Source organism: Aotus nancymaae, unplaced genomic scaffold (genome assembly GCF_030222135.1).
Source record: "Aotus nancymaae isolate 86718 unplaced genomic scaffold, 86718_ANA_hifiasm-v0.15.2.pri h1tg000002l, whole genome shotgun sequence".
Lineage (NCBI taxonomy): Eukaryota > Metazoa > Chordata > Mammalia > Primates > Aotidae > Aotus > Aotus nancymaae.
In genome coordinates this window covers 705,740-721,981 of record NW_026988413.1, presented here as the reverse complement: position 1 = coordinate 721,981, position 16,242 = coordinate 705,740, and the positions used below count along the sequence as shown (strand labels likewise).

Sequence of the window (16,242 nt, the reverse complement as noted above, 5' to 3'; positions counted from 1 at the left end):
CCTCCTGACCTCAAGCAATCCTCCCACCTCAGCCTCCCAAAGTTCTGGGATTATAGGTGTGAGCCACTGTGCGCGGCCCAATACTTTCATAATCAAACAAGTGTCTACATACGCTGACAATCAGTAAAGACCACAAGTTTTGTGCACTTGACATGTGCATCCAAGGGCTCCTGACACCCCAGAGAAACCGTACAAAGTAGATACCCTCCATGTCTACACACACAGGCTTAGGAGTCTAGACCAGCCTTCCTGTCTATACACACAGGAATCTATATCACCTTCCCCATGTACATACATAGGCTTGAGAGTCTACACCACCCTCCATGTCTACACACACAGGCTTGGGAGTCTACACCACTGGGCCAGGCACGGTGACTCACACCTGTAATCCCAGCACTTTGGGAGGCCAAGGCAGGGGGATCATGAGGTCAGGAGATCAAGACCATCCTGGCCAACATGGTGAAACCCTGTCTCTACTAAAAATACAAAAATCAGCCAGGCATGGTGGCAGGGGCCTGTAATCCCAGCTACTTGGGAGGCTGAGGCAGGAGAATCACTTGAGGCAGGAGAATCACTTGAACCAGGGAGTTGGAGGTTGCAGTGAGCCAAGATTGTGCCACAGCACTCCAGCCTGGTAACAGAGAGAGTCTCAAAAAAAAAAAAAAAGAGTCTACACCACCCTTCCTGTCTACACACAGGCTTGAGAGTCTACACCACCTTTCCTGTCTACACCTGCAGGTTTGGGAATCTACACTATCTTCCCCATATATATGCACAGACTTGGGAGTCTACACCACCTTCCTGTGTACACACACAGGCTTGGGGGTCTACACCACCCTCCCTGTCTACACACACAGGCTTCGGAATCTACACCATCCTCCCCATCTACATGCATAGGCTTGGGAGACTACACCACCTTCTCCATGTCACACACAAGCTTGGGAGTCTATGCCACCTTCCCCATGTATACCACCTAAAGAAAATTCCATTTTCACTCCATTTCATGATACATTTGCCTCAGATGTCCCTCCTCTCCCAAAGCCCCACCCTCACCAGAGACCCCAGCCCCCTTCTCCCTCCATCTCATTGGACAGGTGTCCACTTCAGCCTTGTCTTCAGCTGGGATCTGCCACCCACCAGGAGCCACAGCAGGCTGAGGAGCCCAGGGACAGCGGTGTCACAGGGCCTGGGCTGGGGGCTGCACAGGGGCACTGGCCAAGGAGAGTCCCAGTGACCTTCGCTGCTGCCCGCCACGCACTGAGGGGATGCTCATGCTCCACCCTCCAGCTTTCCCTTCACTCCACGTCCTTCCATCCAAATTCCTGCTAGACATCGTCTCTTAAACATCAGGAAGGCAATTCAGACTCGCAGTGGCCAAATAAGCTTCAAACCTCCTCTGATTCCGTCCTCCACAACCACGATCTACCAGGAGCAGGACAGGAGAGGGCCTCAGTCCCTGACTAACATCCCACACGTGGCACCACACCCTGTACACGGGGATCACAGGAGAGGGCCTCAGTCCCTGACTAACATCCCACACGTGGCACCACACCCTCTACACGGGGATCACAGGAGAGGGCCTCAGTCCCTGACTAACATCCCACACGTGGCACCACACCCCGTATGTGGGGATCACAGGAGAGGGCCTCAGTCCCTGACTAACATCCCACACGTGGCACCACACCCTCTACACGGGAATCACAGGAGAGGGCCTCAGTCCCTGACTAACATCCCACACGTGGCACCACACCCTGTACACCGGGATCACGGGAGAGGGCCTCAGTCCCTGACTAACATCCCACACGTGGCACCACACCCTCTACACGGGGATCACGGGAGAGGACCACAGTCCCTGACTAACATCCCACACGTGGCACCACACCCTCTACACGGGGATCACAGGAGAGGGCCTCAGTCCCTGACTAACATCCCACACGTGGCACCACACCCTCTACACGGGGATCACAGGAGAGGACCTCAGTCCCTGACTAACATCCCACATGTGGCACCATACCCTGTATGTGGGGATCACGGGAGAGGGCCTTCAGTCCCTGACCAGCTAACAACCCACACGTGGCACCATACCCTGTACGTGGGGATCTGCCTCCCTGGCATTGCACAGAAGCAAGCTCCTGTCTCCACCATCACCGCCATCACCCATGTCCAGGACCCCTCACTTCTGCGTGCAGAACCGCACTGCCCTCTGGGTCCAACACAGACACATCACCGGGTTTTATGATGCCATAGCATAATCTTGATACTTATTTTTTAGTAGTTCTTGGTGCAACTAGATTTCTTTTATCTTGTTATTTTCTAAATCTCTCTCTCTCTCTCTGTTTTTTTTTTAGGGACAAGGCCTTGCTCTGTCACCCAGGCTGCAGTGCAGTGGCGCAATCTCGGCTCACTGCAACCTCCACCTCCCAGCTTCAAGCAATTCTGCCTCAGCCTCCTGAGTAGCTGGAACTACAGGCATGTGCCACCATACCCGGCTAATTTTTGTATTTTTAGTAGAGATGGGGTTTCACCATGTTGACCAGACTGGTCTCGAACTCCTGACCTCAGGTGATCCACCCACCTTGGCCTTCAATCTCTTTTAAATGAAAGATACCAGAGAGAGGCTGGGCACGGTGGCTCACACCTGTAATCCCAGCATTTTGGGAGGCCAATGCAGGTAGATCACCTGAGATCTGCGACCCACACCCAAAAACAAATCTGCACTAGGTACAAAGTTGGCGCCAAATGGCTTTCCCTACAAAATCAAAACAGCCTTGGAATGTCCTTCTTTCCTAGATCAACGGATGGTTGTCATAGACAGAGGACAGATAGAGAGATAGTTGATAGAATAGACTAGATGATAGATATAATGACTGATAAACAGCTGACAGACACTGCCAGATGTGATAGATTACATATGTTCTATTGCTAGAGACAGATAATGATAGAGGATACATACAGATAGGTGATGATGATTGATAGGTAGATGATTGACAGGCAAAGATAAATTAGATAGATAGATATAGATGATTGATAGGTAAAGATAGATTAGATAGGCGGGGTGCAGTGGCTCATGTCTGTAATCTCCCAGCAGTTTGAGAGGCCGAGGCAGGTGGATCACCTGAGGTCAGAAGCTCAAGACCAGTCTGCCAACACGGTGAAGCCCCATCCCTACTAAAAATACAAAAATCAGCCGGGTGTGGTGGCATGCACCTGTAATCACAGCTATTTGGGAAGCTGAGGCAGGAGACTTGCTTGAACCAGGAGATGGAAGTTGCAGTGAGCCAAGATCACACCACAGCACTCCAGCCTGGGCAACAGAGCAAGACTCCGTCTCAAAAAAAAAAAAAAAAAGACAGATTAGAAAGATAAATGATATAAATAGATGGTTGATAGGTGAACAGAGCTGATTCATAGGTAGATGGGTGATGACAGACAGAACAACTCTGGTCTCCTCTCCTCACAGCACACTGCTGCCCCCACGCAGGTTAAAGGTCTTTTCTGAATCATGGGCTCTGATTCCTCGACCTGGTGCCATAATCCACACAGCTGCTTCTCGGCCCTGCACGTCTCAGCTTAGTAACAAGCCGGCCAGTCCACAAAGCTCACGGACGCAGCTCTGCTCAACCCGTGGCTGGCTGGGCTTGGGTGTGTTTCCCCACCTCTGTCTCTCTCTGAATAGCTGAGAACAGGCCCCTCCTGGACTATGCTTTCTCATCATGTAGGTATATTTCTGGATTCACACCTTTAGACCCCACTAAGATTTCTAAAGCCTCTCCTCTAGTGAGCAACCTGGGACATTTGTGCTCAGAGAAAGCAGCGTTTTCAGATCCCCACAACACCGAGAAGTGGGCTGGCCAAAGCGGTCAGCAAGAAAGGGTGCCTTGGAACCCTCACACAGGCTGTGCACGGAAACCCCCGTGATCTGCTCCCCTGGTGAGGCACCTCGCCCTCCTCCCAGAATCAGATATTGGCTAACTTCATAGATCCCCTTTTAAATAATTTGTTGTATTTTTATTTTGTTTTTAGAGACAACGTCTCACTCTGTTGCCCAGGCTGGAGTGCAATGGTGTGATCATGACTCACTGCAGCCTCAAACTTCTGGGCTCAAGGGATCTTCCTGCCTCAGCCTCCCAAGGAGCCAAGACCACAGGTATGAGCCTAAATTTTTCATCGTTCTGAAGAGACGGAGTCTTGCTATGTTGCCCAGCCTGGTCTTGAACCCTAGTCTCAAGTAATTCTCCCACCTCAGCCTCGCAAAGTGCCGGGATTACAAACCATCATTTGGCACAGAGAGGAGCAGGATTCTCATCAGTATTCACACCAAGCCAGGCAGGTTCTCACCCCTTCTGGATACATCAATGCTAGACAAAAAAAGAAAAAAGGCAGTAATCTGGAGTCCTTCCTGTGAGGTGCCGCTAGCTTCTCTACAGGAGGCTCTCACACTGCACACCAAGAGACGAGGCCCAGAAGAGAGACCTCTCACCTCTTAACACCTCCACACAGTCCCCAGGGCTGACCAGGGGTTAATTATTACTGTATGTCATGTTTCCAGTGAGGAGGAGCCGGATCACCGAGGTCTGCAATCAGCAGGGAGGGACCACGCTGGAGGCCCGGAGGCCCAGGAGGGTTCCCAAACCAGACCCGAAGTGGCCCAGCCTGGCCCCAGATCCCAACGGAGCAGAGGCCACAAAGTGCTGGTTCCTGGAGCTGCCAGCAGGATTCTTCCAGTGCTTGAAGGAGATTTTTCTCTCATGTTTTCTTTGTTCTTCATCACACCATTTAAAAAGGAATAATAAGAAAAATATTTTGTATAAAAATGAGTTTCTACTGCTCGCATTACACAAAGTTTTCTTAAAGAGAAGCAAAAAAGAAGAAAATAAAATGCATCCACCACATACCATATGTATTTTTTGATACCTGATTTTTTTCCTTCTCAGAACAACACGATTCCATCTTTCCAGGCCAATACCCAGCCTGGCAGGGCTCCACCATGAGGCACATTCACCTATTCACCTGCCTCCCTCTTACCGAATATTCGTTCCCAAACAACGTAACAATTGTCCCATCACAGGGCGCAGAGGAGACAGGCTGTTTACTTAGCCTGAGCAGTTCCTCTTTCTGAGATGTGACCCCAGCAGGTGACCGTGGGGACATCTCACCCAGCCAGCTTTCCGGGGCCCTCTCTGGGGCAGCAATCACCTCTGTGTCACCTTTTGTCCCCTTCCCCTCCACTCCCTCTCACAGAAGTGATGTCAGTAAAGAATGGACACAGGCTGCCTCCCTCACGAATGGGGTCCTAGGTCCCAGGGACCCTGGAAGGCCTAGAACAAAGACAAGGACATCTGAGAGGTAGGGTGATGTCAAAGGACAAAATCCTCCCAGCTGCTGTCTCCCCACTTACAGATTTTTTTATTGTGGTAAAAAATATAGACACAAAATTTTCCATCTTAATCATTTCTAAATGCTCAACTCAGTAGTGTTAACTGTGCACACTGTTACCTAACAGATTCCCAGAACTTTCTCACCTTCCCAGACTGAAACTCTGTCCCAATTAAACACTGACCCACCTTTCCCCTGCCCCATTCCCTGGCACCCCATTCCACTTTCTGTTCCTGTGAATTTGACAACTCTAAGTACCTCATATCAAACAGCATTTGTCCTTTTAGGGCCGGCTTCTTTCACTCAGCAAAATGTAGTCAAAGGCCACCACTGTTGTAGCACATGCCACAATTCCCTTCCTGTTTAAGGCTGGGAAAAGACAATCAATGTAATCAATTGGTTAGAGACAATCAATAGTCCACTATGTGGACGGATGGACCACATCTTGCTTACCACTCATCTCTCAGGGGCCACATGGGTGTCTTCTAACTTTTGGTTACTGTGAATAATGCTGCTATGAACATGGATGTGCAAATATCTGTCCAAGTCCCTGCGTCTGGTTGTTTTAGGTGTGTACCCAGAAGTGGACACATTTTAACACTTACCTAACATGATTTCCGATCATGTGCACAAACACTTAGAGTAACAGGCAAATGTTTTGGCCTAGCTAGGAGACAAATGGGGATTCTGCTTACTTTACATGAATTGCTAGATTACTAGGTGAAAGTGGAACTGATATTCTTTGAGACCCTACTAAGCATCAAGCATAAAGAGGACACAATGTGTAAGAATGGTGACCGTTTGTGCTCCATGTGCAGGACTGTGCTGGGATAGTGTGGCGGTTCATCACTATGTCCCCAGGCAGCCTTGCAAGGCAGGCATGGCCATCGCCTCATCTTCAGAGGAAACCAACCATAAGCAGGAGCACACCAGGCAGCACTTTTCACGAAGCCCTTTGAGAACAGACATCAACAATGCAAGTGTTACTCCTTAACTTAGAGCCAAAGATATATGGTTTGCCAAAAACACATGACTAGAACACTGCATCTTGAGCAGCTTTAAAAGAAGGCAGCTGTCCTAACCTGCATCCTCCCAGCAGGATGCAGGTTAACAAACCTAAAGCAATTCTCTAGGTTCCTCCTCCCTGGGCAGGGCGTCTCTAGAAGAAAGGCAGCAGCCCCAGTAGGGGCTTCTAGATCAAACTCCCATCTCCCTGGGACAGAGCACCTGGGGGAAGAGGCAGCTGTGGAAGACTTTAACACCCCAATGTCAATATTAGACAGATCAATGAGACAGAAAATTAACAAGGATATCCAGGACTTGAATTCAGCTCTGGACCAAGTGGACCTAATAGACATCTACAGAACTCTCCACCCCATATCCACAGAATATACATTCTTCTCAGCATCACATTGCACTTATTCTAAAATTGACCACATAATTGGAAGTAAAACACTCCTCAGCAAATGCAAAAGAACAGATATCATAACAAAGAGTCTCTCAGACCACAGTGCAATCAAATTAGACCTCAGGATTAAGAAATTCACTCAAAACCGCACAACTACATGGAAACTGAACAACCTGCTCCTAAATAACTACTGGGTAAATAACGAAATTAAGGCAGAAATAAAGATGTTCTTTGAGACCAATGGGAACAAAAACACAACATACCAGAATCTCTGGGACACAGCCAAAGCAGTGTTTAGAGGGAAATTTATAGCACTAAATGCCCACAAGAGAAAGCAAGAAAGATCTAAAATTGACACCCTAATATCACAATTAAAAGAACTAGAGAAGCAAGAGCAAACAAATTCAAAAGCTAGCAGAAGACAAGAAATAACTAATATCAGAGCAGAACTGAAGGAGATAGAAACACGAAAGACCCTTCAAAAAATCAATGAATCCAGAATCTGGGTTTTTGAAAAGATCCATAAAATAGATAGGCCACTAGCCAGACTAATAAAGAAGAAAAGAGAGAAGAATCAAATAGATACAATAAAAAATGATAAAGAGGACATTACCACTGATCCCACAAAAATACAAACTACCATCTGAAAATATTATAAACACCTCTATGCAAGTAAACTAGAAAATCTAAACGAAGTGGATAAATTCCTAGACACATACATCCTCCCAAGACTAAACCAGGAAGAAGTCGAATCCCTGAATAGACCAATAACAAGTTCTGAAATGGAGGCAGTAATTAATAGCCTACCAACCAGAAAAAAACCCAGGACCAGACAGATTGACAGCTGAATTCTACCAAAAGTACAAAAAGGAGCTGGAACCATTCCTTCTGAAACTATTCCAAACAACAGAAAAAGAGGGACTCTCCCTAACTCATTTTATGAGGCCAGCATCATCCTGATACCAAAACCTGACAGAGACACAACAAAAAAAGAAAATTTCAGGCCAGTATCCCTGATGAACATTGATGTGAAGATCCTCAATAAAATACTGGGAAACCAAATCCAGCAGCACATCAAAAAGATTATCCACCACGATCAAGTCAGCTTCATCCCTGGGATGCAAGCCTGGTTCAACATATGCAAATCAATAAACACAATCCATCACATAAACAAAACCAATGACAAAAACCACATGATTATCTCAACAGATGCAGAAAAGACCTTTGACAAAATTCAACACCCCTTCATGCTAACTACTCTCAATAAACTTGATGGAACATAGGTATTGATGGAACATATCTCAAAATAATAAGAGCTATTTATGACAAACCCACAGGCGATATCATAGTGAATAGGCAAAAGCTGGAAGTGTTCCCTTTGAAAACCAGCACAAGACAAGGATGCCCTCTCTCACCACTCCTATTCAACATAGTATTGGAAGTCTGGCCAGGACAATCAGGCAAGGGAAAGAAATAAAGGATATTCAGATAGGAAGAAAGTCAGTCATATTGTCTCTGTTTGCAGATGACATGATTGTATATTTAGAAAACCTCATCATCTCAGCCCCAATCTCCTTAAGCTGATAAGAAACTTCAGCAAAGTCTCAGGATACAAAATCAATGTACAAAAATCACATTGGCGTATTCCTATACGCCAATAATAGACAAACAGAGAGCCAAATCATAACACCACACACCTACAACCATCTGACCTTTGACAAATCTGACAAAAACAAGCAATGGGAAAAGGATTCCCTATTTAATAAATGGTGCTGGGAAAACTGGCTAGCCATATGCAAAAAACTGAGACTGGACCCCTTCCTCACACCTTATACAAAAATTAACTCAAGATGGATTGAAGACTTAAATGTAAGACCTAAAACCATAAAATCCCTAGAAGGAGACCTACGCAATATCATTCAAGACATAAGCATAGGCAAAGACTTCATGACTAAAACACCAAAAGCAATGGCAACAAGAGCCAAAATTGACAAATGGGACCTAATTAAACTAAAGAGCTTCTGCCCAGCAAAAGAAACTATCATCACAGTGAACAGGTAACCTACAGATTTGGAGAAAATGTTCCAATCTATCCATCTGACAAAGGGCTAATATCCAGAATCTACAAATAAACAAATTTACAAGAAAAAAACAAACAACCCATCAAAAAGTGGGCAAAGGATATGAACAGACACTTCTCAAAAGAAGACATTTATGCAGCCAACAAACATATGAAAAATGCTCATCATCACTGGTCATTAGAGAAATGCAAATCAAAACCACAATGAGATACCATCTCACACCAGTTAAGATGGCGATCAGTAAAAAGTCAGGAAACAACAGATGCTGGAGAGGATGCGGAGAAATAGGAACGCTTGTACACTGCTGGTGGGAGTGTAAACTAGTTCAACCATTGTGGAAGACAAGAATCTAGAACCAGAAATACCATTTGACCCAGCAATCCCATTACTGGATATATACTCAAAGGATTATAAATCATTCTACTATAAAGATACATGCACATGTATGTTTACTGCAGCACTGTTCACAATAGCAAAGACTTGGAACCAACCCAAATGCCCATCAATGACAGACTGGATAAAGAAAATGTGGCACATATACACCATGGAATACTATGCAGCCATAAGAAAGGTTCAGTTCATGTCCTTTGCAGGGACATGGATGAAGCTGGAAACCATCATTCTCAGCTAGCTAACACAAGAACAGAAAACAGAAAACTGCATGTTCTCACTCATAAGTGGGAGTTGAACGATTAGAACACACGGATGCAGGAAGGGCAACATCACACACTGGGACCTGTTGCGGGGGCTGCTGGGGAGGGACAGCATTTAGGAGAAATACCTAATGTAGATGATGGGTTGATGGGTACAGCCAACCATCGTGGCATGTGCATACTTATGTAACAAACCTGCATGTTCTGCACATGTATCTCAGAACTTAAAGTATAATAATAATAAAATAAAATAAATTCCTCCTTGAATCGAAGAGAAATTTTGCCCATATGTGACTCCTTCACGTGTGACTGAGCATTGGTTGATTAATCTGATTTTTGTAGTTCATGCATATCAATAAGGCTCATTCACATGTCAGAATGTGCACAGGGTCACTCTGTTAACGTGGCAATAAGGGCGGGGCCTGGGAATCGGGAGCCCTGTTTCTAATTTTACTGAAGTCCTCCATCCCTGATCTTGATGAATACTTGATCAAGTCAATGAATATCAAAGGTTCAGAAAGATTACGCAGATCAGGACATTACATTACATAATTCTCATAGTTCCTTGAAGCCATAATTTCCAATGATTCTAGAAGTAATAACCCCAATAATTCTGATTACTACTTCGAGGTGTTTTTGAAAATTACAATTTTGTAACACCTGTTGCCCTAGAAGTAAAATCTCCTCAGGTCTAAGAGATAATCCCCTGCCTGGGAAAACCCCTTGACAGCTCTTTGGGAACGGGGTTCCTTCTGTAAAGAGGAAATGCCACTTCTGCAGGACACAGGTGACCTTGAGCAGCTGCATGTTTTCTCACCCAATACAAGGAATTTTTTAAAGAAAAGAACAAATGCAATTACACACTGGAAGGTTTGGGTGATATTTTGATTTTTTAAATTTTAAAGCATGTAGAAACTTTTTCTGATTGGTCATCAGCTTCCACACTGATTCAGACCTTGGCACTCTCATTGTGGCCCCCAGACTGGTAGCTTTGGCCTCTGCAGGGCTGGTCAGAAATGCAGAATGTTGGGTCTAACCTACCTCAGAAAATGCACTTTGACATCTAACAATCTTGTATGACTCAAAAGCACAGCACAGGTCTGTGCACAGTCCCCGCGCAAGACAAGACACTTCCTATAGGAGAGTCAAACCCTCACTGGAGGGGACCATGCCACCCCCACAGTCACAGGGGTTCTCCTTACCTCCCGTCCCCACTGCCCGTGGCCAACTGGAACACCACAATTTGGGTGAAGCTGAGCTTTGCAGCCCAGCAAGCATGGTACCCAAGAAGAGGAACGCTGAGAGGAAGCTCACTGAGGGTGAGACACTGAGCCGCAGACCTGCCTCTCTCTGATGTGAACAGATTCACAAGGAGGCCAACGAACGCATGTCTTTTTAGATCTCATGACCTCCAAGAGAAGTCTCTGCGTTAGGAAGTGTCTGTTATAGCTGGAACTATAACAGAATGCCACAGGCTGGGTGGCCTATAAACAACAGACATTGATGTCTCACAGCTCTGAAGGCTGTGAAGTCAGAGAGCAGGGCACCAGGAGATTCAGCATCTCACGAGGGCCTGCTTCCTGGATCATAACGGCACCTTATCCCCGTGGCCTCACTAGGTGGAGTGGGCAAGGGAGCTCTCTGGAGCAGCCTTATCAGTGGCCTCATGAGCACGAATCCCACCAGGAACATCTGCCCTCTTGACCTGGTCACCTCCCAAAGCCCCCACCTCTAACACCAGAATGTCAGGAGCTAGGTTTCAACACATGCACCCGGGGGGACAAACACCCAGACCAGAATGGGAAGAGGGCAAACAGCCTCACTCCTCCATCTGCCTTTTACATAAAAAATATAATCATGGAATCAACTGCGGCAACAGCAGCAGAGGAAATGCAAATCAATGCAGCAAAGCCCAGGGCCTGTCAGCAGTAAGACGCCCACTCCATCTCCCACGAAGAAGCCAGCGTTATGTTGAAGTTTCCCATTATTAATAGTGCATGTAGCACTTGAAAGCAGCAAGGCTGATTTTGCGTGAGGCCCTATGTGCTTGCTTGGGAGCCTGAAAGACAGAGTGTTGAGTGATATGGCACAAAGGCGACACTCTTTGAGGACCACTGGCCTTAATCATACGTGAAGCCTCGCTGCGTCAGGATTGGTGACACTCCCAGGGGCACGAGCCTCAACAGAATGGGACACAACTCAACAATCTCACGTGTGGACAATGTGAATTGACTAAACACCAAAGTCTTCAAGATGCTGAAAGTGGGCAATTTAAAGACCAGAACATCTCCCGACCTGTTCCAGCAACAGTGCATGACAGAGTTCGAGAGCACAGTTTCCCACAGCAAAAGTTTCCTGGCCCAGGAAAACCTACGTCGAGGGTGTGGTCCTCCTGGTTTCAGTGAAATCAACCATGGGCAGAGCCTTGTGCACATACAGCCCCTCGAAGCCCCACACAGACAAAGAAGTGAGGGGAGAAGGGTGCTTCCATCTGTTGGTGCAGTGCCACCAAAGAAGGGAGGTCCCACCTGAAACCTCACAGGGAGACTTGCTCCTTCTTCCAAGGCATGACTGCAAGTTCACAGCTCGAGAGACTTCATCCTAAAATGGCTTCTTGGAAAATAAGAAATTGATGACAGATCCCAGCATCAATTTCGCCAACACCTTGTGCTTCACGTTCAAAGCAGGAAGTACCCAAGTGGAATGCAGGTATGTACAGCACATCGGTGAGAACAAAAGCATCACGAAATGCGAATCTTATTCCTGCAGCAGTTTGCAAGTTACCATGACGTCTCATAATCTGAAGTTCGGGTGAGGCGGTGCCAAATCCCAGCTGGTGCAAACTAAAAAAAAATGACCAAGCTACGAGGCCTTGGAAATGCAGCTTGATTACAACAGCCCTTAGCGGAGCTAATCACACAGCATTCAGATGCTCCCAGCCAACTCCGATGGGGGCGTTGGATGCAGGATCCTGCAACCCTCGCCGGGGACATTCAGGCGTCCTTGTCAGCTCAGGGCACACCCTCCGCAGAGCCTCACAGGCATGTGGCATGGCAGCACGTGAGCACACGCATGTGAGGGGAGAAGGGAGGGCCTTCCATCTAGGGCCACAGTCTCCCTCCCTTCCCCTTATCCCTCAACTTGTAAAGAAATGAGTGAGGTCTTTGATGAGATGCCTATTTTTCAGTGAATAGTCTTTTCTATTTACAGGATCTATGCATAGCATATATTTCTAAGATTGGGGTCATTCCTTACACCTGGATTTGTTCTCCAGTAAGTGGTTAGAACTTGGGCTCGGATGCCACAGTGCCTGGGATGTCTACAAAACACACATCATGACAGCTCCTGCCTCAGGGGCTGCTGGGATGATTAAACAAGATGATATAAAGAAAGACAGCAGGGCGGCACCTGCTGGGGGCACTGCCAGCTCTGGATGGGAGTTAACTGCTGCCGTATGTCTTGTTAATCACAGGTCTAAAGACTGTCCTGTATCTCCACATGAAGACCCACCTCATTCTTTCCAACAGCTGCAGGGTATTCTGTGATGTGAACATGATATGTTTAACCAGCCTCCTGTTTATGAAAAATCAAGTCGTTTCAAACAAGTATGATTTTATAACAAAAAAGGCAGCAATGAACATGCTTCTGCAAACATCTTTGCACATGTGTGCAAGCATCAAGTCTGTTTGTAAGGAAAATCCCTGGAAGTGGGATTTGGGGGGTCACAGAACTGTACATTTTGTGATGGATACAGCCAACTGACCTGTGAGCAGCTGAGCTGACTCCCACCTCCACCACCAGGACATGAGGCTGCCAGGCACCACCCCCCTCGCCAGCACCAGCAAGGCCAGCTGTGTGGCTGCCATCCCAGTGCTCGTGAAGCATGTTGCCAACACGAAGCAGCACGGGGCTGGGCAGTTGCCAGGGGCAGGAGGTGGATGCGTGCCAAGCTCTGGACCCAGGCCTCAAGCCCCTTGCCCACCCTTCATGTCCCAGGAATATGTGGCTTGACTCTTCACCTTCCACTGCACCCACCAGCTCCATCTAGACCCTTTCCTGCAGCATGGCACCTTCATCTAGCACATGTTTATTTAAAGCACAGGCAAGGAATGCCAGTGGTAAGGCCAGAGGGCGGGCAGCTCAGCCCGGCAGATCACAGATCCCTTCTCAGCCCAAGAAATGGCTCCGGGGCCCACATCAGCCAGGAAAATGAACGGTCACAGATGTCCTGCTGGGAGCTGAAATGTGTGCAAATCTAAGGGAAAAGATGCAAGGCTCCATCCTTCCCTTTGGTGAGAACCTGCTCTTTAATGAGATTTGCATTCTCCTGCAGAGAGACCCTGCACAGGCCCTGTCCCATATAATGCCTTTACACAAGCTCTAAAAAGTGATCCCTGGGCAGGCATGGCCCACGGATGCTGACACCATTCAGAAAATTGTATTGAGAGAGAGGCAAGGATGAAGCAAACAGGGTGTAGAGGGCTCTATAAAGCTATGAGGTTCCCAGGAACACGATACAGTCCACACTGCATCGGATCTGAGTATCAGGATCCAGCTGTATTTGACTTTTAGAGCTGCAATCTATACAGGCATATTTGTGGCTACATAAACATAGATTATCAGAATGGAACTAAATATGCAGCTTTTAAATTTTAAATATAATCACACCAAAGGGAACTTTACAAACTACCTTTCATCCTGACAGGGGAGAAAGAGCCAGCTCTGGGCTGTGGCTGGTCATCTCAACCCCAGGTGCCACAGGCCATCGGGATCCCACCTCTGCCGCGCACAAAGATGGATATGTCCCCAAAATAGCAGCTTTGCTCAGAATTCCAAATAGGGCCTCAGCTCAATGGTGAGAACTCTTAATTCGGACACCAAACTTCCAGTTTGGGATCTGCAGACCTCAACGACAGTCAAAGCACCAGAAAACCCCCGGGAAGAAAGTCAGTAAAGGCACAGTAGATGCCAAGAGGCCAGGAGTCGCCCTCTGTTACGTCATGATTCCAACTTATTTTCCACACGCAATAACAGAAACCATTTCATGCAAGCTTCCCAGCAAGCCTGGAGGCAGGCACTGTTCCCGTATTACCCGCAGGTCTAGAGACTGTCCCACATCTCCACACACAGATCCACCCATTTTCTCCACCAGATGCAGGATATTCTGATGAGGAAACTGAGGCACAGAGCTTCTCAGGAACTTTCTGCAGGTCACCTGACATTACGCCCACAACATTGTCCTCTAAATATTTAGGACACCTATATTTTCCTTTGTGTCAGCCATTTCCCTCCCTTTAAAAATCTCTCCCTGAGATTATGGATAATTTTGATAACTTTGAGGATCAATAAAATTACTTGTTTTATCCACTGACATCAGAAGTGGCCAAGCTTGGCTGGAAGTGGTAGCTCACACCTGTAATCCCAGCACTTTGGGAAGCCAAGGCGGGTGGATCACCTGAAGCCAGGAGTTCAAGATGAGCCTGACCAATATGGTGAAGATGTGTCTCTACTAAAAAATACAAAAACTTAGCCGAGTGTGGTGGCGGGGCACGTGTAATCCTAGCTACTTGGGAGACTGAGGCAGGAGAATTGCTTGAACCCAGGAGGTGGAGGTTTCAGTGAGCCAAGATGGTACCATTGCACTCCAGCCTGGGCTACAAGAGCAAAACTCAGTCTCAAAAAGAAAAAAAAAGAAGTGGCCAAGCTTTAGCTCCTGAGCAATTCCAGAAGAGACTCAGCAGCTGAGGTGCCTGTAGCCTCCCGAGGACAAGCTTTGGTGAAGGAGCCCCATGGCATGTGCTCAGCAGCCCCGGGCCACGCATCCCACCACAAGCACTGCACGAAAGATGCTCTGCATGTGACTTGGCCTTTAAGGCCTTTAAACAGCTAGGGAGCCCTGGACACTTGAAACTGGATCCTTTCTGAATTCCTGAATTTCCTCCTTTAAAGGTCTCCAAAGTAGGTCTGCACCTCCATCCCGGATCTTGTTAGCAATGCTGTTTTTGCTGTTAGCCACCCTTCGTGGGGTTTGGTAATAAAAGATTGTCGACGTTTTGTTGTTGTTGTTGTTGTTTTGAAACAGAGTCTAGCTCCATCGCCCAGGCTGGAGTGCAGTGGCAAGATCTCTCTGCTCATAGCGGCAAGATCTCTCTGCTCACAGCAACCTCCACCTCCTGGGTTCAAGCAATTCTCCTGCCTTAGTCTCCCGAGTAGCTGGGATTATAGGCACCCGCCACCACGCCCAGCTAATTTTTGTATTTTTAGTAGGGGCAGGGTTTCACCACATTGGCCAGGCTGGTCTCAAACTCCTGACCTCAAGTGATCCACCCGCCTTGGCCTCCCAAAGTGCTGAGATTGTAGGCATGAGCCATCATGCACCACCAAAAAATTGTTAAAGTTTAAAAAAAATCAAAGAAAATAAATAAAAGTCTCCAAAGGAGAAAACATTTTTCATTTTCTTCGGCATTTTTTCTAGAAGGGAGGAAGGTAAGGAGAACAGCTCCCTGTGCTTCTAATTTAAGTATCCATGCTTCCACAAGTCCCCATTACCATAGCTGATGGTTAACAAACACTGGAACGTGGGACTGATTAAACATTAGAGAAAGCCCCGTTGCCCTCACGGGCCACCTGCCTGGCACACATGTGCGTGCACTCCCCACATATTTCTGGTGTTTTTCCCATTGTTTGCTGGGCTGGAGAATTGGCCATTCTGTCACTGTGACAA

General features: G+C 47.1%; 1 protein-coding gene across 1 annotated transcript in view; it reads right to left on the bottom strand.

Annotated features, from left to right (window-relative positions):
• PTPRN2 (protein tyrosine phosphatase receptor type N2) overlaps nt 1–16,242 on the bottom strand; it is a 1,009,611-nt gene that overhangs the window by 973,537 nt on the left and 19,832 nt on the right. The gene's annotated exons all lie outside the window — the stretch shown is intronic.